At 36.3% G+C, this 22,874-nt stretch overlaps 1 protein-coding gene and 1 pseudogene across 2 annotated transcripts in view; both read right to left on the bottom strand.

The window, feature by feature from the left end:
- Positions 1-22,874, bottom strand: part of LOC306639755 (olfactory receptor 8K3) — a gene marked incomplete at both ends in the record, with an annotated part of 78,550 nt that overhangs the window by 26,982 nt on the left and 28,694 nt on the right. The window lies entirely within an intron of this gene.
- Positions 130-14,048, bottom strand: LOC306638444 (olfactory receptor 8K5-like; annotated as a pseudogene). Its single transcript has 2 exons — positions 13,873-14,048; positions 130-1,076 (listed from the first exon to the last, which is right to left on the bottom strand). The product of its transcript is annotated as an olfactory receptor 8K5-like (transcript).

Consider the following 22,874-nt stretch of genomic DNA (forward strand, 5'->3'; position numbering starts at 1 on the left):
CTCCTATTTTAGCAACCAAGTAGACTAGATTTTGCTACAGAGCTAAAAGAAATGCAATTATTTTGAGAAGTATTATCATGTGACAGGTGCCTTTTTCATGTTTTTTTACAAAGATATCCATACTGAATATTAAATACAAACCTTGCAGTGATTTTTAAGGACCCTGTGGAAGGCATTTTTCACCTCTTTTTTCCTTAGGCTATAGATCAAGAGGTTAAGCATGGGGATCACTAATGTGTAAAATACAGAGGCCAGCTTATCAGTTTCATAGGAGTGGGTGGATTTAGGCTGCACATACATAAAAAGTAGAGACCCAAAGAACACCACCACCCCTGTCAGATGAGACCCACATGTGGAGAAAGCCTTTTTCCTGCCTTCTGCACCATGCATTTGACATAAGGCAAGCAGAATCAGAATGTAGGATTACCAGTACTACCAGGAGGGAGGAGATCAAATTAAATGCTGAAAATAGGACTGTTGGCAATTCTGTTTTTTGTGCATCTGAGCAGATCATAGGTAACAAGGGAACAACATCACAGTCGAAATGACTGATGACCTTAGAGCCACAGAAGTTTGATGTGAAATAATAGGGAACAAGAGAGCCTGAAAGGTGCTGTAGAGGTATGGAATGCCCACCAGCACATGGCAGAGTCTCTGAGACATGATGAAATCGTAGAGCAGAGGGTTGCAGATGGCCACATAGCAGTCATAGGCCATGACAGACAAAATGGAAAGTTCACTGATGATGAACATAATAAAGCAAGCCAACTGGGTGGCACATGCATAAAAGGAAATGGTATTTTGATCAATAAAAAAATTCACCATCATCTTGGGATAAAAGGCAGTGGAATCTCCAAGGTCAATGAAAGCCAGATGTCTGATAAAAAAAAAAAAATACATTAGGTATGTGCAGGCGGGAGTCCAGCTTGATCAGAATGATCATGCCCAGCTTGCCCACCACTGTGACTGTGTAGATGATGAGGAAGACCCCAAAGAGGGGGAGCTGCAGCTCAGGCCGCCTTGAGACTCCAGTCAGAATGAACTCAGTCAGCACTGTAAGATTTTGTTGGCCCATTTAGTCCAGGTTTCCCTTGTGGAAACAGAATTTTATTTCTGTATGAATGTTGTAAACATAAGGAAGTTAGCTCTCACCAGTTCAACCCACATTTTCTTTAAATTCTAACATCTTCTTCATGGCTCTTCCATTAATATGGCAGAACATTGACTGGCAGAGCTAAGGGGAGATTGAGTTAATTATAGTGTATTTGAGACTCACTGGGTATAGTTATATGGTTAAGTCAATAATATTTATCATTGAAGAATCTTTCCCATCATGGTACAATAATGGCTTCAAAGAACACACCTCCTGCCCAGTATCTGAAAACTATCTGGACTTTCACTAATAATTAGAAATGATTATATTTCTCAGGTTATTTTGACCACTAGTTCATTTACAATTGATATTTTAAAATTCTTCTTTCTACTCTACATAAATATTCACTTTCATTTCTCAACTTGCAGGTATGTTTTTATTTCATTTTTGATTCATATTATTCACTAAGTCTTCCATATAGTTTGTTTCCTTTAAAAATAATATTGGAGATCATTGATTGCACACACACATGGAATATTTACTTGAGCATTTATTCAGTATTTATTACTGTCAAATTTCTGGAATTTAATAGAGGATTATTTATTGAACACAATGCTGTGCTTTACAAATATTTCAGTGATAATTATCTCACCATTCATTTTAAAAATTTACATGAAGAGTCAGTAAAATATGCTCTACTTAAAGATAATGCCTGAATGATTGATTTAGCCTGATTCTCTTAGATTCCCTTCTTACCACCTTTACTTTTTCCTCAGAGAAAACCTGGAACTCAGTAAGCATATTTTAAATTGGAGGAGTGACTGAAGTTAAAAATAAATCAGTGAAATAAAATTCAGGAAAAGAGATATTATATAATGACATGTCACCTTAACCTTTTTTTTTTTTTTTTTTTTTTTTTTTTTTTTTTTTTTTTTTAACTTTCAGGTAGTAACTTCTGGGAGCTCATCACAATGTCCAAAACCAATGCTTGGAGCAGCAACAGTCTAGAGCCAACTTGCAGCTGCTGTAGCAGTTCTAGGTATTGCTCACTCCCTGTAGGTGCCCATTTGACTTTCTGATTCAAGGACTGAGAACTGGGGATGTGGGTGATACTAGAGATTGGGGAACTGAGTCCATTCCTTCTTCCAGGATGAAGAGGTATGCTTTCGTCTCCATTGAGTCCTACTCTTGTATCAGGTCCAGTTCTTGTCCATTTATATGAATTATACACCTAGATGAATTTATTCTGAATGCAAAAATTGCAAGACTTGTCATAGGGTTTTAAGATACAAGATGTGTTGTAGTGGATGGAGAAAGGATTTGAAATTACTTTTATCAGTTGTACTTGAAATTTTCAGTGTTTTTCTAAGAACTAGCATAGGTCTAAAATTTAGGATAGGTCAGGGATTTAGCACCCTAAAACACCATAGTACTCCAGGCAACCCCAATTAACAAAGATAATAATAATGATTTTTGTTATGTATTTGAAGTAATCGTCTGTCAGTTGCCATAAGAGTGTGTCTATGTCTATGAGATATCACCAATGTGACCAAGATCAAAGGCAATTCTTATCCACTCACCTTTACTGAAGAACCAATTTGTCTTGTTCTCATATTATGCATCCCTTTTCCCTGGGTGGGAGAAATTTATGGTTTTCCTCCCTCCCTGGGATGCTCCCTGAGGAAGTAGCATCTAATTCACTCAGATCATTATGCCCAAATCTTTGGAAAGACTTAAAAATCTACCTTGATATGCCTGATGATTATTCAGGAATCCCTACATTTTCCCTAGTGAGAAAAGGTATGGGACAACTCAAAGAAAGGAACAAAACAACAAAAATGATCTGTACAGTTCTATAGAGGTCTACAAGATCTAATGGCCCCAGATTATACACAATGAGTCAACAGTTAAGGTAGCAGATCACAGGCTCAGAAAATAACTATAGTTGGATAGTGATTGTTATAACACACTGCTTTAAAGCAATTGCAATACAATTGTAATATGAAGCCACTGTTGGATAATATTCAATATAACCTTAGCAAGAGTACAATCTACTGTTAACGAACACCTTCTCCAATTACTTTGTGTTAATGTCCTTTTTTTATGATTTCTGTATTAAGAAAAATATTACATATGTGAACAGGGAACTAAATTGCACAAATTACTGAATCTTTTTAAAAAAGATTTTCATTTGTGCCTATAAACTAATGCTTACAAGATAGAGAACATTGTCAATACCAGAGGAAGTTCTTTCATGCTTTGAATGTGGCTAGTTCACATCTATCATTAGAAAATTTTCCTCATGCCCTAAGCTTGAAACAACATTTCTCAATTCTAGGCTACTGATCTTTAGACTTGTTTTCTTCTGTTCTTGAATATCATGAGAGTGAAATAGTAGTCTTGATCTGACTTCTTTCACTCAGCACATTGCTTTTGAAATCCATCCATATTGTATTCATTTTACTGCATGCAGATCCTGCCATTGCTTAACCAGTCTTCTACTGGTGGATATTTGAGTTTTGGATCTTTATGAAAAAGTCTACTATAAAAGCTCCTATGCAAGTATTTTTGTTGACACAAGAGTACAAATTAATTGACTATAGATCTAAGAATTGAATTACCAGATCTTAAGATCTTCAGAAGAAAGTGTGAGATTTTCACTTATTTTAGAACTTGCTTTACCAACATCTATGTATGAAGGGGTTATTTTCCCCATCATCATCAATACTAAGTGTTGAAAGATGTTTAATTTTAATGTTTAATTTTAAAACTAGAAGTAGAATTGGCACAAAATGGTATCTCATTATGATCTTACTTTTTACTTATGTGATACCTAATAATAAATGAACATTTTTCCATATACTTGTTGGTTAGTCATTTATCTGTACTTGTGAAATTTCTAAACTTTAGCCCATTTTTAATAGGGTTGTATTTCCCTTTTTAATCTTTGGACTGCATATATGTATTATAGATTAAAGTAGTTCTTTGGATTTTATTCTACAAGTCATTTTGCTGTTCATATTTAGCCCTCTTTTCCAGTATCGCTCAGTGCTACATAGCAGAGATATCAATCACTAGTTTCAAGAGAAAACAGCCTCCTATCCATGACTTTCTCATACAGAAAATGGATTTTGATGTTTGGGATGGGTATGAGAAGCGAGAAAGTTAATGAAGTCATATGCCAAGGTCCAGGTCCACAGAACTCTCCCAAGAATAGAAGGATTCTGGAGAAATAAGGACCAGGCTCTGCTCTCACATAACATTTTGATTTAATTTTCCTGTACATTTGTGTATTAAGAAATTATGCATTCTATCACGGATATTATGAGCATTTTTTTGAAAAGACTGAGTTGTACTATATTACTCTAAGAGGCTTTTTTGTTGTTGTTGTTGTTTTTGTTCATTAAAAGATATTAGCATGATTTGACTTAAAATATAAACTTTGACCTGTTGGTAGCAATATGAATAAACCTTCATATTTAACCTTCTCCTTGCTTTTGAGTCTACCCACATCTGCACATTTCACAGTTAACAAATTAGAGTTTGAACACAGACTATGTATTTCCATCTTCCTGACTATCTTTTCTGGGATTTATTCTAATTTTCCTTGGGATGTGGTTGATACACACTCTGCTTCTGATTCATTAGTTCTGAAAGACTAGAGTTTATATGAGATTGCAATCAAGTTGTCAAGATTGGGCATTCACTCAAAGTCAAAGTAAAACTGAGAAAATCACTCATTCCTTTACTGTTAAATGCAGTTCAGAATCTGCCTGGTTTTTCTCTCTCTTTAGTAACTTCAAGTTTTTTTCTAAGGCATTCTTTGATAATGAGGTAGTTTATCTTATCATCACTTATTTGATAATCACCAGAAAGATCAGAAAATCATCTTTCTTTTTATTTCTAACTTTTTTGTTAACATGATTAAAAAAACTTTAATTTGGTATATTTTCACTGTTGTAAATATATTGTTCCATGTTCTTCTGCCTTACCAAGTTTTATTACAAAGTATTTTATATCATTTTTCTTAATTGATTTATTTCACATACACCTTATGAATTTTGAAATTTTTAATCCATTTTTTTCTCTGTACTTGACCTGTGGTATTGTTACTACCATTACCAATGAGGATGAGTTCTGTTTCCTCAGGTGCTGAAGTTTGAATGTTGGAGAAACAAGGAAGCTTTATATAAAAGAATAATAACACAGACTAGTCCACAGAGAAGGGGACCCAGAGTCGGTATCCAAAGACGTGAGTGTGTCCTGATGTTAGCAGAAAAAGTCAGGATGGATACGAACCTCATGAATTATCTCAGCTATTTATTCAGGAACGAAGTTTCGCATGGGAAAAGGGGATGTATGGATGAAATGGAGTCAGTGAACCCACTTTCCAGGTGGAAATGAGTCACTGAACAAAGAAAAGGACTGGGTTTACCCAGGTTATAGTGTGAGGTGGTCTAGTGAGCATTTCAGTTTTTCTTGGGCAGTCAGGATTTGGGGGCCTGTTCAATCAATCAATGAAAGTTTCAGTTTGAGGGTTTAGGAATTTAACCTTCTGGATTGAGAGTCTGCAGACAGAGGATCTGTTTCTGAAGGGGATTATTACCTTTTAGAGACTGTCACTTTAGGGGTAATAAAACCTTTCTCCCTGTCCACAGTCAGCATACGGAATTTTTTTTTTTTTTCCTGGGAGATGAAGACAGTCAGTGCACAGCCTTCTTTTTCATTCCCTTTCCCCAGTCCACATTGTCATGGGGATTTTTCATTTCCATATCTGATACCTGCCCCTTTTGTAATGTTTATATTTTCTTTGTTCTCGTGCCCTCCTTCCCCTTTATCTCTCCCCATCCCGTATACACGACCAGTGGCAAAGGTGAACCAAGAGGTGGGAAGCAAATGGGCAAGTGGAAGGTCAAATAGGGTAGTGATCTAGGTCATAAGGTAATAACCAGTATGTACCTATCAATGAACAACCCTTACAAATCTCTGCAGGGAGGAACAATTCCTGGGGCAGGTTACTTTAGCAACAGGTTGGAGCAAGAGGAGGGGAAGAGCTTTAGGAGAAAAGGGAAAGGACAGCATTTGATTTTCTCTCCAACCAGCCTCACCTTCCAGATCTGACCCAATTGTTTATTATCTGAATTGACTACTTTTTGTCCCCTGACTTCAATGGTTTATATTGTCTTGTGTTCAAATTTATTACTTTCCCTCTGAATGTCAAATCTACTCTTAGAAAAAACTGACAATGGAATGGTTTTTACCAATAGTACATTTAGCCCTAACAATTCATGTTTTCCCTATAATTTCTATGTTTCTTTCTTATATCCATGTTACCTTGAAGTCCTTGCAAGTCAGTGTTTTAAAGTTCTTTTCTGCTGAATCTACCATTCCTAATATGACAGTTTTACTTCTGATAATTGATTTCTCTTATAGTTATGTATAATATTTTCCTACTTTTCCAACATAAATTGAAATAAATATTTATTTAGATGTTAGACCTCAAAAACATTTTATTTTTAAGTCTCAGAATCATTTTGTTCCAGTGTTGAGCAGATGGTTGATTTACTTAGTCATGTTACTTCTTTTCATGTTTAGTGTTGAGATCTATGAGAGTGAGGTTTAATAAACTGTTTCCTCTGAGGTAATTTCTTCTCCCTCCTGCTGTCTTATTAAATGCACTTAGAACACAGTGAGTCTCTTTATTAGAGTTTGGTAATTCTCATCGTATAGGTTCTTGGCAATTTTTCTTTCCTTAGAGTTGATGTTACTTTGACCTTATGAGTCTCATATTAATAAGTGCAGTTTGGAGTCATATAAAGTCTTAAACAGGTTCTATGTTGATTTCTTAATCACTTTCATAGCCTACATCTCTCCATTGAAGCGGTCAGTTCTATATATTCTGGGTACTTTAGCACACATATACCTGATTTTTGTGTTTTCATCTCAACATGATGTTGCACATTTCTGTGCCACCACCATCCTTATCAGGATCAAGTAAAGGTGTTCCTTCTCTACCATGGCATAGCAACGTGCCGACAATCATCAAACATCTCAAAATGTATGTTACATATATATTCTCCCAATTTTCTCTTATTTTCACCAGCGGATATTCTTATTTCCTTCCCCTCTTGTTTTACGATATCAGTTTAATGCATATTTTTATTTTTAGTTCACATTTCTAGATATTCTAATACAATTGTTTTGGGGATTGTATTGTCCTCTTCCTTTCAAGACTGAAGACACCAAGAGAAGAGTGACTAAGATATTTTCAGGGTTCTTGAATGAGAGAGTCTTGCTGGTCAATTCCTCCATGGTGGGAACTGAGGCTGTCCCCTAAGTAGAAGTCATCATCTTATGATAGGAACTGGCCCACTTGAACAATGAATATTTCCTCAGAGCCAGCTGGATCTTGCAGAGCCAGACTTGCTGGTAATGATCAATCAGGTCACTTTTGATCAAGACTGCCTGACTATGCAAAATTCTTGTCCCAGGTTTATGTCTATGCCCTATATTTCCTGGTAGCCCTTGTTACTATCCAAAGACAGGGCTTAGGACACTGAGGCCCTGTTTCTTCCCCATATGGTCACACTGAATAATGAATTCCTTTTCTGTCTCAGCACTGTATGTCCCCGATTGAACTCTCCAGGTGGCAGGTGGCCCAATATGGTCTATTTGGATCCCCAGAGTCAAGTCTCTAAGAAGTGTGATAACATATACTCTTACTTATTTTTGTTTTCCATTTGCATGAATCTCTCTCTCCACTTCCAGTCTTCTGTGTTCTTGAAAGTTAACCTCTTGAATTTTAATCAGGTTTTCTTCTTCTTCTTCTTCTTTTTATTAGGACTTTATTTTGAAATCTCAGTTTTAATTTGCATTTCTCTAATTGCCAGAGATGTTGAACATTTTTTCATATATTTTTTGACCATTTGTATTTCTTCTACCATGAAGTGTTTATTCAATTCCTTTGCTCATTTATCAATTGGGTTAATTGTTACTTGGTGTTAAATTCTTTGTGTTCTTTGTATAACCTGGATATTAATGCTCTATCCAAGGTGCAGGAGGCGAAGATTTTCTCCCATTATGTGGGTTCACTATTCAAATGCTTGATTGTTTCCTATGCTGTGACAAAAGCTTTTAGTTTAATACCATCCCATTTATTGATTCTTGATTTTAATTTTTGCACTTTAGGAGTCTAACTGAGGAATTTGGTTCCTAAGTAGACATGATGTAGATTTGGGCCTACTTTTTCTTCTAGTAAGGACAGGATCTCTAGTCTAATGCCTAGGTCCTTGATCCACTTAAGTTGAGTTGTGTGCACCTGTTCCACTCCTCAGATTATACTCACAGAATTTAAAGTTGGCCTACTATAGTGACACAGCCACATCAATATTTTAGCAGCTCAATTCATAAAAGCCAAGCTATGGAAATAACATAGGTATCCTTCAAATGAGGAATGGATAAAGAAAATGTAGTATATATATACAATGGATTATTACTTAGCCATAAAGAAGAATGAAATCATGGCATTTGCTGGTAAATGGATGAAATTGGAGAATACCATACTAAGTGAAATAAGCCAATCCCAAAAAATCAAAGGCCAAATGTTCTCTCTGATATGTGGATGCTAACCCAAAACAAGAGAAGGTCTGGAGAGGGAGCATAGAAATCCATTTGATTAGACAAAGGGGAACAAAGGTAAGGGAGGGGAGAGAGTTATAGAAAGAATAGTGGAATTAATCATACAGATCTTTCCTATCTTTGCATTTGAATACAAGACCAGGGTAACTCTGCATTATGTATAACCACAAGAATGAAGTCCTAAATAGAATAAGGTATACTTTATGTATGTATAATTTGCTAAAATACATTCTACTGTCATATATACCTAAAAAGAACAAAAATTGTGATAAAAAGGCTTTATTTTGAATTTTGCCAAAAGAACTTTTTGGAAATAAAAAAAGTGAAAGAAAAATATAATATTTGTTAATTTAAAAGTTCTTTAACACAGGAACACTTTCTAAAAATCATGCACAGAAATAGAAAGTAAACATCAAAAAGAACATAAAATCTATATAAAAGTGTCATTCACCACTGAAAAAGTGTCTATATATGTATATATAATTTGTATATACACATATAAAAGGGTAAGAACGTGCTCTGTGAGTCTGGAAATAAAATTGCAACAATAAAAAGTATTTTTTCAGTGGCCCATTAACCACAATCTGTGGTTACGTAAAAGTTAAGCCTACTTGCATATTAGAAATACAGTTTGTGGTAGCTTTAATTGTTGTAACCAAAATGTGTGTCATCAACCATTTAAAGAAGGAAAGGTTTATTTTGCCTCATGGCTTCCGAGGTTTCAGTCCACGGTCAGCTGACTGCATTGCTCGGCAGAACTTCTCGATGGAGAAGAATAATAGAAGATAGCTGTAAGCTTATGGCAGCCAGGAGGCAGAGAGAAAGAGAAAGAGAGAGACAGAGAAAGAAAAAGAGAGAGAGAGAGAGTGTGTGTGTGTGTGTGTGTGTGTGTGTGAGAGAGAGAGAGAGAGAGAGAGAGAGAGAGAGAGAGAGAGAAAGCACCAGGGACAAGAGACATTCACTAAGAGCATTAAGAGCATGCCAGTGACGACTTTCTACCTCAAGGCCCAGCTCCCACTCGCCCATTCATCTATATAATCTATGTAAGAATTAGTCTACACTGATGAGATCAGAGCCCTCATGATACGATTTCTTCCAAAAGCCTCTTCTTGGAACATTGCTGATCTCAGGACAAAATCTTTGACACTAAGTGTTTAGGGGACATTTCACATCCAAACCATGCATAACACCTTTCAAGCTGCCTATGGATACAACGTGGTTCAAGATGAAAAAAAATAAAATAAAATGTATGACCTGATTTGATGTAAAAACACTACTTATTAAGCTCGAGTAAAATTGCCTTATAAAAACTTGTAGATGCTACTTCAATCATTATGTTAAGATTACCAATGTTAGAAACACAGACTAGAGATCTATATTCAAAATACATCCCTGATGAACCAAATTCAATCATAACTTTTGGACAGTTTCCTAAGAAGTGTATTCTAGGGGGTAATCTAAACAAATAAGTTAATCCACTCAGCGACCCTATCGCTATTGACTGGATAATTAAGATAGTTTACTTTTAAGAAGTCGTTATGGATGGGTGTTTAATATTGAGTTGTGTTCATTGTTTTCTGCTTATTTTGTAGAAACTCTTTTCTATTCAGCTACAACAAACTAACTTATCTCTCATATAAAACTCTGCAGTTCCACTCATCTTCCACCCACAATGCATGTCTCATGTTTTTGATGTCACTGTTAACATCTTTCCATCCAGTAGAAAGTTAAAGTTAAGGTATAATATTCCATTGTGTATATACCACAGTTCCTTTATCCATTCATCTGTTGAAGGGCATCTAGGTTGGTTCCACACTCTAGCTATTGTGAATTGAGCTGCTGTAAACATCAATGTGGCTGTGTTACTGTAGTATGCTAGTTTAAGTCCTTAGGGTATAAACTAGGAGTGGGATAACTGGGTCAAAAGGCAGGTCCATTTCAAGTTTTCTGAGGATTCTCCACACTGCTTCCCAGGGTGGCTGCACCAATTTGCAACTCCACCAGAAATGTACAAGTGTGCCTTTTTCCCCACATCCATGCCAACATCTATTATTGTTTGTGTTCTTGATAAAAGTCATTCTAATTATGGCATTTGCAAATAAATGGATGGAATCGGAGAATATCATGCTAAGTGAAATAAGCCAATCCCCCAAAACCAAAGGTTGAATGTTTTCCCTGATAAGTGGAGGATGATATATAATGGGAGTGGGAGGTGGAGAATGAGAGAAGAATGGAGGAACTTTAGACTATGTGGAAGGAAATGAGAGGGAGGGTGGGTACGAAAAATGGTGGAATGAGACAGACATCATTACCCTATATACATGTATGATTACACGAATGGTATGAATCTACATCCTGTATAACTATAGAAATGAAATGATGTACCCCATTTGTGTACAATGAATTAAAATGCAGTCTGTAAAAAATAAAAAAAAAATAATAAAAAATGTTAATGTAGCTATCATTGTTTTTAATAGTTTTCTCTTTTAACCTTATGCCTCGTTATGAGTTACGTAGTGATGTAGGTTATATAACTTATCCAACACTGCTTTGTGTAAAAACATTCAAAATTCAATCATATATTTGCCTTTACCAGTGACTTTTATACATTGGTCTGCTGTCACATTACTGAATAGGAACCTTTCATTTCAGATTGATTCTCTTAGCATTTTCTGTAAATGGGTTCTAGTGGTGATGATATCACTCAGAAATTTTTGATGGGGAAATCATTGTTTCTCCAACATTTATTTTCTATTTATTACTAGACATAAGGATTACATTTATTTATGAAGTTTAATGAACATAAACATATTTAACTACATTTAGTACTTCACTCCATGAACACATTTATTTATGTTATCTTCAATTTCTTTCATCAATGTTTTATAGTTTGCCTTGTACATGTATTTTACTTCCTTGGTTGAATTTACTTATCAGTAGATTTTTTATGCTATTTTACATGGGATTTTTAAAGAAAAAGTTGTTTGAATATTTTATTAGCTTCTACAAATGTTTTTGAATTTATGTATGAATTTATTAACAGCATAAATTTTAACTGATGCATAAAAACAGAAAAAATGTACATATAATGAGATACCATTTAAAGGTTTGATGCACATATACATTGTGTAATAGTCAAATTAGGTTAAACATATTTATCTTGTTACTTACTATTTTTTATAGAGAAAACTTATAAAGCCATTCTTCCTAGTTCATTGAAACATAGGTTACATCATCATTATCTTTATGTACGTGAATTTTTTGACTTGCAACCTTAATTTGTTTAACAGTTCTAATAATTTGTGTGTGTGTGTGTGTGTGTGTGTGTGCGCGCGTGCAATTTATGGCTTTTAGTTACAACATCATAAAATCTGCAAATATATAAAATTTCCACCCTCCTTCTCTGCACTCCTTTCTTTTCTTTTTCCTTCTTTCTTTTTTTTTTTTGTTTTCGTATTTTGTTTTTTGGTACTGAGAATTGAACCCAGGGCTGCTTAACCACTGAACCACATCCCCAGCCCTTTTTAAATATTTTATTTAGAGACAGGGTCTCCTGGATCTGCTTAGGGCCTTGCTAAGTCACTGCGGCTGGCTTTGAACTATCTATCTTCCTGCCTCAACCTCCCGTGCTGCTGGGATTACAGGCACACACCACGGTGCCCAGCTCTCTACACTACTTTCTTTAGTCCTTTTGGTCACATAATTTCTCTGGCTTTATTTTCAAGTGTCCTTTTGAATGGAAGTGGTGAGAGTAGGCTTCCTTTTCTTTTTTCTGACCTTAGAGGGAAAGCTTTCAACTTTTCTCCAAGAGAATGATGTTAGCTATGGTCGTTCCTCATTTTTGAAGGAAGAATTACCACACAGGGGATTCATGGTTTTTGGTGGTATTTCCTTCAACACGTTGAATTTACAATCCCACTACCTCCTGGACTTCTGGGTTTTGGTTGAGAAATTTGCTAATTTAGCCTTATTGATCTTCCTCAGTTTGTTTGTTTATTTTTGTTATACAATTCTTTTTTCTGATACTGAATTTTTCATCTTCTACTCCTTTTGTTAAAAAAATTCTCTTTAGTTATATAAAACTCCAGGATCCACCCTGACATAATTAAGAAAGCAGAGAACACAACCCACCCCAATTCAGTCCCAAACATGGCTCCCACCCCCTTTCCCTCCCCCTCATTCCACTACATCACTTCAATCCATTTACAGTTTATTTTATTAAAACATTGAGTCCTGTGGATACACTGAGTCCAAGCCCACCGCACCACATCCACACATGCACATACGAGGAGAGTTCAGTCAGATTCATTCTCCTGCTCTTCTCTTTTTCCGTACCTGTTTTTCCTTCTCAAATCCCCTTCATCTACTCTTTTGATATTTCCTCTACTTTGATGAAATTCCCTCACTCCCCACCCCCCTTTTTCTCTCTCTTTCACTTTTTAAAAGATCTGTCCCACAGCTTGTTTTGAATTAGCTTCCACATGTCAGAGAAACATTCTAACAATTCTAATTTTGGAATTGAATTCTTTCTCTTAGCATGATAATCTCAAGTTCCATTCATTTACCAGAAAATATCTTAAGGTCATTCTTCTGTATGACTGTGTACTATTCCTTGGTGTATATTTTCCACATTTTCTTTATCCATTCATCTGTTGAAGGGCACCTAGGTTTGCACTATATCTTGACTATTATTAATTGTGCTGGTATAAATATCTATATGGCTGTGTTACTGTAGTCTGCTCTTGTTTCTGGTTGTCTGATTATAATGTGTCCTTTTGAACTCATTTTTGAGCTTACAATTTAGACCAAATAGTACTAACAGTCATGTAGAGAATTTTGCATCCATATTCTTCTCTAGTGCATAGGGAACAGTCTCCACATTAGATGATATCATAGGACACAAAATATTTTTAAAAGTTTAAGTTAAATCAATAAAATTCAGAGATGAATTTTTAAGAAAGTAAACAAAATTGACACATCCTTAGCTAGACTAACAAAAAAAGTCAAATAAAATCAGAAATGGAGCTATTTCAACTATAAGAAATGGTATTTTGATCCACAACAAAATTTACCAGCATCTTGGGACAAATGACAGTGGAATTGCCAAGGTCAATGAAAGCCAGATATCTGATAAAAAATACATAGGTGTGTGCAGGTGGGAGTCCAGCTTGGTCAGAATGATCATGCCCAGGTTGCCCACCTCTGTGACTGTGTAGATGATGAGGAAGACCCCAAAGAGGGGAAGCTGCAGCTCAGGCCGCCTTGAGACTCCAGTCAGAATGAACTCAGTCAGCAGGGTTTGGTTCTGTTGGCCCATTAAGTTCTGTTTTCTCTGTACTTCTCTTTCCTGGGAGGAAAGAGAGAGCTTTGTCCACTTTCTTTTAATGTCCTCTAAAATAATAATAATATTTATAGGCTGTAAGAAAATTTTAATCATAACATGGGAGAGAAAAATAGTTTATATATCTGACACTTAAAAAAGAATCAACAGTAGAACCTTCTAATTCCTACGAGAACACATATTTTTATACTGTATAAACAACAGATTCTTCAATGTTTGGAACATATTCTTTGAAACAAGACCATATAGGTTTTGATGAAGAAAGATTCAATTTTTTTTTTTATCTAGAAAATGACTTTACAGTTTTTCTTTACTAAACATTCATTTTTGTGTGAGTGTTCTTTGGAATTTGTATATTCTTAAGAAAGAGGTATTAGTATTAGGGTTCCTCATATGCAATTCAAATGTTCTGGAGAACACTTATCAATGCACTCCCAAAATGTTATTTCTTTGTAAATGTGAATATAACAGAGAAATCCATGAAAAGTCCATCCTACTTTCTCTAAATTCGAATGTCTTCTTCATGGCTCTTCAATTAATATGGCAGAGCATTTGTGGGGTCCAGCTAAAGGAGATTGTGTTAATTGCATTGCATTTGAGGGTTACTGACTCTAGTCATATTGTTCAAAGTCAATTACATTTACCATTGAATAATTATTTCCATTGTGATGTAGTGGTAACATCAAAGGACATGCCTACTATCCGGTGTCTGAAAAGTACCAGGATTTTAATTAATAAAATTGTTTTGATATATCTCATGATCTTTTTGACCATTAGTTCATTTATAATTGATATTTTAAAATTCTTTTACTACTTTGTATAAATAATCACAATCATTTCTTAAATTGCACACATGATTTTTTTCATTGTTGAAAAGGAAAGCCTCAAATTAGTGTAAACTTATAAAAACAAATGATCTGAATCTCTTCCTGCAAAGATATGTGGTATATATTATTCAAGGATTTGGAGTATTTAATTCAATATACACTTTATTTCCTTTAATTGTAACATTGTAGAAATACAGTAATATATGATTTAGATTATTCAAGGACTTTGAACTTTCAGTTCTATATACTATATTTCCTTTAATACCATAGTGTGGTCATTGTAGATTTCATAAAGCACTATACTACTTGAGCATTTATTTCAACAGTTATTACTAAATGTCAAATTTCCTGGAATTTCCTAATGAAGATTGTATAAAGTGTACCACTGTGGTCTTCAAATATTTCAAAGAATAATACCCCACATTCATTTAATAAATTGACATGAAAAGTCAGTAAAACATAGTAGAACCACTCTGATTAAAATAATGCAGATGATTTAGCCTAATTCTCTTGGATTGCTGACATGATTACTTTTTCTTCAGTGAAACTCTGAAATGCTGAAATGCTATAAGCATTTATATATATTTATTTATTTATACATACCAGGGTTTGAACTCAGGGTTGCTTAACCTCTGAGCCACCTTCCCAGATTTTCTTATCTTTTTTTTTTTTTTTTTTTTTTTTTTTTTTTGAGACAGGGTTTGCTAAATTGCTTAGGGCCTTGCTAAATTGCTGAGCCTGACCTCAAACTTGGAATCCTCCTACCCCACTCCTACCTCAGCCTCCTGAGTGGCTTGGAGTGCAGGCCTGTGTCACCATACCTGACTAGCATAATTTTTAATTGGAGGAATGACTGCCGTTAAAAATAAATCAGTCATAAAATGCAGGAAAGAAGTTATTATGTTGTGAAATGCCAACTTTAACTCTTTCAGCAATCAGGTATTAACTTCTAGGAGTTCACCACAATGCCCCAAACCACAGCCTGGTGCAGGCAGCTACAGTCTAGAGCCACAGTGCAGCGGTTGTAGCAGTTCTAGGAATTGCTCACTTTGGGTGACTATTTGCCTTTCTTATTCAAGGACTGAGAACTAGAGAAGAGGGTGATCCTGGAGATTGCTGAACTGAGTCCACTCCTTCTTCCAGGATGAAGTGGTCTGCTGTTGTCTCCATGGAGTTCCACTGTTGTTTCAGGTCTACTCCTTGTCCACTAATATGAATTATACACCTAGACACCTTTATTTAAAAATCAATGTCTTGCAAGACTTGTCAGAGTATTAAGATAGAAGGAGGGATGCAGTGGATGGAGAAAGGTTTAAGAACTCCTGTTATCAATTCTGCCACCCTCAAGTCTTCAGTATTTTACTAAGAATTATTCTCTTGCCTATACATATCTGCTATTATCTCCCACTCTGAAAATGTCTAGAATCTTACTCTGCTCATTCTTTTGTCATGAAAATAAGTGGTATTTTCACTTTGGGACATGGTAACATCAGGAATTATGTGAAGTTTGGTGGTTTCTGCACAACTCTATAACTCTTGAAATTGTTATAGTATTTTCCATGTGTAATGATTTTTCTCCAAGTGATCAGTGGTAAGCAATCCATTAGGAAAATATAAACAACTAAAAATCTACAATTCTATGCATACAACTTTATAAGACTCATTGAAATTTGTAAACTATTTCCTGGAAAATACTTGAACTATTGCTTTTCAAATATTTCATCAGTTATATTTATCCTAAAACAATATTTTTCCCTCATCAAAGATTATGTAGTCTGGGCAAGGTGGTACAGGCCTGTAATCCAGTGGCTCTGGAGACTGAGGCAGGAGAATCAAGAGTTCAAAGCCAGTCTCAGCAAAAGTGAGGCACTAAGCAACTCAGTGAGACCATATCTCTAAATAAAATACAAAATAGGACTGGGAATGTGGCTTAGTGGTCAAGTGCCCCTGAGTTCAATCTTTAGTAATGTCCCAAAAAAAGAATATTTTGTAGGTTATATGTTACAGTTTGTTGTTTATGTGAAATCCAAAAGCAACTGGGCATCCCATACTTTACCTGCAAATCCTTTTGATGGATCTAATTAGTAGATAGATCTAATTTAATCTATTAATAGATTTTAATAATTGAGATTAGTGATCAGTTTTTTAAATATTTCTAACTTACTTTGCACTTCCAATTTCCAAATACTAGTACAAATCAAATAGGTCTAGGACACCTGTTTGATTCATAGGACTTAGTGTTCTAAAACACCAGAGTACTCCAGGGAACCCTAGTTAACAAAGCTCATAATGTTTTGTGGTTTATTTGAGCAATAATTTGTCACTTTCCAAGAGTTTCTATGGTCTATGAGAAATTACCATTGCCCATGTAATCAAGATCAAAGACATTTCTTATCCACTGACCTTATGGAAGAATCAAAAATCATCTCAGTTTATGCATCCCTTTTCTCTGGGTTGGAAGAATTTATGTTTTTCCTCCTTCTCTGGGATGCTCCCTGAGGAAGTAGCATGTAATTCTTGCAGATAATTATGGCCAAATCTTCTGAGAGATTTAAAAATATGCTTTAAATGTCTGATAATTAACTAGGAATCCCTACATTTTCCCAGTGGGAAAAAGTATGGGAAAACTCAAACAAAGGAACAAGCTAGCAAAACTGATCTATCCAGTTCCATGGAGGCCTACAAGATATGGTGGCACTGAGTTCACTCATGATGAGTCAACAGTTCAATTAGCAGCTGATCATATTAAGTTGGGCAATCGTTGTAATACTATACCTCATTAAATCAATTGCAATGCAATGATCTGTATTATATACATATGTAATACACTATATATCCAAACATTGTTGAATAATGCTCAGTATAACCATAACAAGCGTAAAATCCTCTGTTAGTGGACACCGGCTCTAATTACTTTGTAACAATGACATTTCTCTTTATGATTTCTGTATTAAAAATTTGTATACATAGAAACAGTGAAAAGTGAACACTTTTCCACATACTTGTTGGTCATTCGTCTGTACTTCTAAAATTTCTAAACTTTAACCTATTTTTAAATAAGGGTGTTATTTTTATTGATCTTTGGAATATTTATAAGTTATCTAGATCAATCTAAGTCTTTGAATTTTATTCTAGAAGCCATTTTTCTGTTCATATTTAGTTCTCTTTTCCAGTATCCTTCAGTGCTACATAGCAGAGATGTTGTATCACTGGTGTCAAGAGAAAACGGCCTCCCATCCAAGACTTCTTCATATAGAAAATTGATTTGGATGCTTGGGATGGGGCAGGTAGGAGAAATCAGGAAGAAAATGAAGCCATGTGCCAAGGTCTAGAGTCACAGAACACTCCCAAGAATAGGATTCTGGAGAAATAAAAACCAGGCTCTGCTCTCACATAAAGCTTTGATTTAATTGTCCTGTACATTTGGGTGTTAAGAAATTAGGGATTCTATCTTGGATATGTGAGCCTTTTTGTGGAGAAGTCTGAATTTTGATGTATTACTCTAAAAAGCTTTTAGTTTGTTTTTGTTTTCAGTTCATTTATTTATTCAACTTTAGGATAAAATTAGTATGATTTGACTCAGAATGCAAATTCTCACCTGTAAGTGTCAATATAAATATTCCTTCATATTTAGCCTTCTCTGGGCTGCAGGGTTTACCCACACCTACATGTTTTCTCGTCAACAAATTAGGGTTTGAATACGGAATATGTATTTCTCTTTGTCTGTTGGTATATTTTATGGATTCTTCCAAATTTTCCTTGTGGTGTGGTTGTTACAAACTCTGCTTCTCATTAATTAATTCAGAAAGACTGAATTTTATATGAGATTGCTCTCAAGTTGTCTAGACTAGATGTTCCCTCAAAGTATAAGTAGTAAAACTGAGAAAATTACTCATTCCTTCAGTGGGAAATGCATTTCAGAATCTGCCTGATTGTTATTTCTCTGCAGTAATTTCTTATTTTTTCCTCAAAAATTGTTCCTTATCTCTATCTCTGCAATGTTTTGGGGTATTATCATCAATTATTTGATAGTCACCAGTATCATCAGGGAGTCATATCTTTCTTTTCATTTTTAAATTTCTTATTTGAATGATAAAAATCATACTTTGGGTCATTCCTATTTTTTAAAATACATTGTTTTGCATTTTCTTTCTTTTTCTGGTTTGCTTTAGTATATTGGACATCTTTCTAATATAAGCAATTCTGATTCAATGGAAGAGATGGCAAGAGAGTCAAGATTAATGTCATCCATTATTAGCATGTAAAACTGAGGGAAATATCAGTTAATTGTGCTGGTAGAATTCTGCCTCCATGGGAGATGTAAGGGTCAAGTCCAAAGTCATCAAAGGGAAAGATGAAGAAAGATGGACTCTCACAGTGTGAATTTCTGGCTAGAATCTGTTCCTTGCTCACTATGCCAATGTTTTATCCCAGTCCCCTCAGACTGATTCTCTAGGTTGAGATGTTGGAGATCACATTTGCTTAGTAAAGAAAGTGATGGGCTGAACCCAGTGGCAGTGTTGAAATACTTCCCAAGTCTCACTTGGCCCAGACTTCTCCAGGGAAGGTGGACAGAGGGACAGGGGGTGCTGGCACCAAGGGAGGGCTTGGCACATGGCTCTGGGAAGTTCAGAGTAGCTAGAGACCTAGGTGGCAGGACACACCTGGATAGTGTCTATAGTGACCATACAAGGGACAGCAGTCCAAACTCCATCATGCATAAGCAGATGGAGCCATATGGGGGATGACAAAAACTTGCCCTAACCTGTCTCTCATATGGGACTGACCTAGCCCCCTTAAAGCCATGGTGGGCAGCCCGGGAGAGTGGTGGTCAGCATAGCCCAGTTTTGGACAGGACACCATGGTAGACTGACCCCCATCTGGTTTCTGAGGTGAATTGGTTTATCTCCATCTCTCAAAGCTTTTAAACATGCACACAGCTGAAGGAGGTCTTGCTGACTGAGAACTTTGGAAAGCTCCTTCTAGTAAGACTGGGCAGGGGTGGCAGGGTAGAGGTGGAGACTGCCTTGAGAAAGCAGCTGAAAAATGAGTGGATTGGGATTTCCACAGACATCAGAGATGATAACTGGTTTGAAAGGAACCATGATTCAATGCTCTGATTTGGGGCTAGTTTGCCATGGGGCTAATTTGCTAAATGAGGTAATTCCATCCTGACCTCCTTTGGCAGGGTTGGTCTGGGAAGACAGAAAACAGACCTTCCCAAGACTCATGGGGATGAAAAGTGGCCAAGAAAAGCCAAATTTGGCTCCCAGTATATAATGAGAAAAACAGAGAGAGGACTTTATTGGATTCTATGTGCATACTGAGCTAATGTCACCTTCTTTCCATGTTTCTGATTCTGGTATTGACTTGGAGGCAGACATAGCCCTCCCCTGATCTTCTAAAGCCCCAGAGATAAAGGGACCAGCTGGAGGATAGATCTTGAGGCATCCAAGGGCACAAGTGTGTGAAAGCTACCCCTATGGAACTCAACAGGGACCACATGTTCCAGCCTCAGTTTATTCTCAGAGGAACAACAAGGCATGGGGTCTGGGGGACTTCAGTCTTGGAGACAAGGGCAGGGTTTCAGATCTGTCTTCTTGGCCTGGAAATATTTTGGATCCCCCAGTTGGGTCATCAGATCACCCTTCTGGAACCAATAGCTCTCTCCTCTCTCCTCTGTGGACAGGACAGTGGATGGGAGGGCAGCTTCACCCAATGGGAGCCACCACCTCCTTTCCATGGACTCCCAACCCCTCTCCTGGGACGGACTCCCCCAGGGCCACACAGGCGTGTCTAGATCTCCATGGCCATAGGATGTTTCCTGTTTTGTGCTCTCTGACCTACAGCTCTCTGTCTGTGGCTAGGTCCACTTTTCGAAGCAGTTGGTCCACAGGCTCCACTGTGCTTTGGTTGAACATGTCCCTCTCATGCCGCAATTGTGTGTATCGGCATAGATGTTGCCAGATCATCTCCACCCTCTCTACTTCCAGCCACTCCAGCTCCAAACTGGTGGTCACCATCTCTTCAAACCTTGTGGACTGGGCCCTATTGTATAGGTCCACACAGGGCATGAAGTCATTGCCCTCCTGTGTGGACTTCCTCCCTGCTTCTTGATGTTCTCCTCCATCTTTTTGCTCAGCTTGATCTCCAACTGCTGGGTCTTCATCTGTAGGTCTCTGTCACTCTGTGAGGGTTTTCTGGGCCTTCTCCATATCAACTGGTAAGTTGCTTGTGGAGGTCAGTGATATGGTGGTCACACTTTTTCATGTCTTTCTTGAAATTCTCACGGAAGTTCATTAGGGACTTTTCTATCTCACTGTGATTTTGAGATGAACTTCTGCTTCATCTGCCAGGGTTTTCTTCACATAGGCCCATGCTTCTCACAGGGAGCCTTCCTCCTGTACAGCCACGGAGTTCTGATAGAGCTTAGCCAAGTTCTTAGCATGTTCTTCTTCAATCTTTATCCTCTCTCAGATGAATTTGGACATTTCTTTCTGCATCTGTCTGCCTTTAAGTTGATTTTGGATCATCAGTTTGAACCCAGTCATGGTGCCATTGCTTTGGGGGTCCTTCTTTTCAGCCAAGAAGTAGTCAAAGTAGCTTCACTCAGTTGGATTTAGCAGTTGCTATTCAGGCATTGTGTCTGGGTGAAGAAATGGCACACAATTTATCATTTTCTCTGTGTGGTCAACTTTATTTTCAAGATTTTATATTTTGTCTTCATTGCCTGAGGTTCGGTCTTCCAAGTGGTCTTGTCTGTTGGTGATGCTTTCCATTGAATTTTCAGTTTGGTTTATTGATTCCTTTATTTCAAGGTTTTCTTCTAGATTTATTTTCAGGATCTCTATCTCTTTATTGAAGTGATCTTTCACCTCCTGAAATACACACCTGATTTCACTCCTTATACCCTCCTTTAAGTTGTGGAGCAAATTTTACAAAGTAAATTCTGAACCACTTCTCTGACATTTCTTCTACTGTGTTGTCAGTGGATTCTATTATTGGAGTGTGTTGGTTTGTTTGGAGTGCTTTATTCCCTTGTGTTTTCATGTTGTTTGTGTGTCTTCCCACCTAGCTATGTAGATCTAAGGCAGTACAGTTTCTACTTTGTAGATTTACCTGAAGGTTTCCAGTACCTGCCTTCAAATGAGGGGAGGTCAATATTAATAGCACAGATCTGAGTTTCAGTTTCAATGGGTTCCACAATGCCACAGTTGCAAGATGACTCCCAGATTGCCAATGATCAATAAACTCCAGGGTGAAGGATATGAACAATGGGCCCCAAGGAGGGAACTTCCTTTCCTGTTTCCCTACCTGCACTATTTCCCCTAAATATGTGGTTTCATATTCTGGGTTACAGTGTTTTATTGAAGTCTGAGTTAATTCTAATTTTTTTTCTGAAATATATTTTACATATATCTGTAAAATTTTGAAATTCTTAAAAGATTCCTTTTTTCCTCTTTGTTCTTAAAGTTTGGATGGTTTCTATTTTCTTGTGCTTGAATTCACTAATTTTCCCTACAATGTCAAATCCACTCTTAACAGATGAACAATGAAATGTTTATTGCCAATATCACTTTCTGCTCTAATAGTTTTTGTTTCTTTCTTATAACTTTTGTCTCTGTTCAATGTCTATCGTTATACTGAAGCTCTAGCAAATGATTCTATAGGTGTTTCAAAATGTTTTACTCTAAATTCAACATCTCTAATATGATGACTTTATTTCTGGTAATTGATTTTCCTTACAGTTATGGATAATATTTTCCTATTTTTCCTCATGCAAATACATATTTATTCAGATGCTGGGCATTATAAACCTTTGGCTGTTAAGACTCATAATTTTTTGTTCTTGTTTAGCAATGAGATTATTTACATGCAATAAAAGTAACCCTGTTGAGGTTTAGTGTTGAGATCTACAAGAGTGGGACTTAGTTTACTGTCTCCTCTGAGGCCATTTCTTTTCAATTCTGCTGTC

The sequence above is a fragment of the Sciurus vulgaris genome (assembly GCF_902686455.1).
Source record: "Sciurus vulgaris genome assembly, chromosome: 11".
Classification (NCBI taxonomy): Eukaryota; Metazoa; Chordata; class Mammalia; order Rodentia; family Sciuridae; genus Sciurus; species Sciurus vulgaris.